Genomic DNA, 2,500 nt, shown 5'->3' with positions numbered 1-2,500 from the left:
TTGGGCACAGCCTAACAACTCTATAAGGGGGAGTTGATTGGCTCTGACTTCCCTTACTAAATTGTGACAATATGGTGCGACCGAATAGAATATTTTTCGCCTCGGTAGGCACCCAAACTGAACAACTTATTTATCAAGAACAGAAATTACATAATAATACAAATAATCAAATTAATTCAAAAGAGGAAACGGTAAATTTAGCAAACATAACAATATTCAATTCAAATGAGTATAATGATAATGACATCACCAATACACAATATGATGGTTTAGCTTTGTTTCCCGAGGTGTATGAGGAACCTTCCATTCCGGAGCCCAAGATCAATAAAGGAAGGGCTGCTGAAGTGGAGGGGGACTCCATATCACTAAAGGACATGGCTCAACCGTCTCCGCAAGGTTTAGCCATGCTACCGGAGGAGGATGAAGAACCTTCCCCTTCGGGACCCAGGATTAATAAAAGAAGGGTCACTGAGGGAGAGGGGGACCCCATACCACCACCGGCCATGGTTCAACCAGACCCTCCATCGTCTCCTCCTCATTCCAATAGCACACCCGTACCCAATACACCGGTACTTAAAATTCCGTCCAAAGAACATTCTTGTCCATATTGTAAAACTATACTTAATAAAATATCATCATTAATAGAACACCTGCAGAGAACCCACGGGAAAAGAAAGATCTTATTTGAATGTAGTAAATGTGGTAGAATTAATGAGAAACACCAAAGTATAGCATGTCATGTCCCCAAATGTAAAGGGGCTGTAAATAAGGAGCCAGTGAGTGGCTTTTCATGTGAGGAATGCAATAAAATATTTACAACTAAAATAGGATTAGGACAGCATAAACGTCTGGCCCACCCCATACTTCGTAATCAGGAACGTATCGCGGCATCCCGTCCAAAAGAAAGCTCTGCTAGGGGACTACATAAAAAATGCTGGTCAGAAGAAGAAGTCGCCCTATTAATCAAATTAGACCAACAATACAAGGGGGCCAAAGATATCAATAAACTCATTGCAGAATATATTCCATCTAAAACACCAAAACAAATTAGTGACAAGAGACGAGACCTTCACAAAAAATCTCTAGCGGAAGTAGAAGATGATAGCCAAGACTGGGTACAACACCTGGAAACAGCTGGAGAGACTGATGAACACCCTGTTGCAGAAGGTATAAGAACTCAGTATGGGAGAACAGTTTCAAGATGGATAACATCACAAAAGCTGCCCATTCTCCATGACATATTCAGGAAGGTGCTCGATAGTGATGGCAATGCGGCCGACCTAATTGAAGATTCATTTGAGACCTGCTTCTCATCTCGCCTCGACCTATCTCAAGAAACAAAGGCCACCCAAGAGAAGAAGCACCAGGTGACCCGAAAAGCCCACCCTGAAAAAACATCAACGGAGTGGATGAAGAAGAGAGCCAGGAAAAGGGGACAGTTCCTGAGGTTCCAGCGCCTATTCCAAATGGACAGAAGGAAGCTGGCCAGTATCATACTGGATGATGTGGAGTCCTTGAGATGCAACATCCCTCTGGCAGAACTACACAAGACCTTCCAAACGAGATGGGAAACAACAGGATCGTTTCAGGGTCTAGGTGGCTTCTTCTCGAGGGGCAGATCAGACAACACCGCCTTCGAACTTATGATCACAAGCAAGGAGATCAAGAAAAACATCAAAGAGATGAGCAAGCATGCAGCCCCAGGGCCGGACGGATTAGATCTGAGGCACCTCGTGGGGATGGATCCGGATCACACACAGCTGATGGAACTATTCAACCTGTGGCTGTTATCAGGCGCCATTCCAGACGTCATCAAGGAATGTAGAACTGTATTAATATCTAAATCAGCCTTACAGGAGCGTCAGACCGACATCAACAACTGGCGACCAATTACCATCGGATCGATAGTCCTGAGGCTGTTCTCTAGGATCCTGACAGCGAGAATAACAAAAGCATGCCCGATCAATCCGAGACAGAGGGGATTTATAAGATCATCAGGATGTTCTGAAAACCTGAAGCTCCTGAAGCTACTGATAAGACATGCTAAGACTGAACGACGGCCCCTGGGAGTGGTATTTGTCGACATTGCCAAAGCCTTCGACACCGTCAGCCACGCCCACATAATAGAAGTTCTGAAACAGAAAGGGGTTGATAATCACATCATCAACCTCATCTCTAACATGTACAAGAATACCAAAACATATATTGATACGAAGAAGGAGCAGTCAGAGCCTATTAGGATTCAGATCGGTGTTAAACAGGGTGATCCGATGTCTCCGATCCTATTTAACCTAGCTATAGATCCTCTCTTGTGTAAACTTGAAGAGGAAGGTCTTGGTTATCAGCACCACACGAAGCAAATAACAACTATGGCATTTGCCGATGATTTAGTATTATTAAGTAGTTCTTGGGAGGGGATGCAAAAGAACCTGGACATTGTTAGAATATTCTGTGATTTGACAGGTCTCAAAACGCAAGGGGAAAAATGTCACGGCTTTTA

General features: G+C 43.8%; 1 pseudogene; it reads left to right on the top strand.

Moving 5' to 3' along the window:
* LOC141955231 (28S ribosomal RNA) overlaps positions 1 to 2,500 on the top strand; it is an 8,724-nt pseudogene that overhangs the window by 3,280 nt on the left and 2,944 nt on the right.

Source organism: Athene noctua, unplaced genomic scaffold (assembly GCF_965140245.1).
Source record: "Athene noctua unplaced genomic scaffold, bAthNoc1.hap1.1 HAP1_HAP1_scaffold_140, whole genome shotgun sequence".
Taxonomy (NCBI): domain Eukaryota; kingdom Metazoa; phylum Chordata; class Aves; order Strigiformes; family Strigidae; genus Athene; species Athene noctua.
This window is presented reverse-complemented; position numbering and strand designations above follow the sequence as displayed.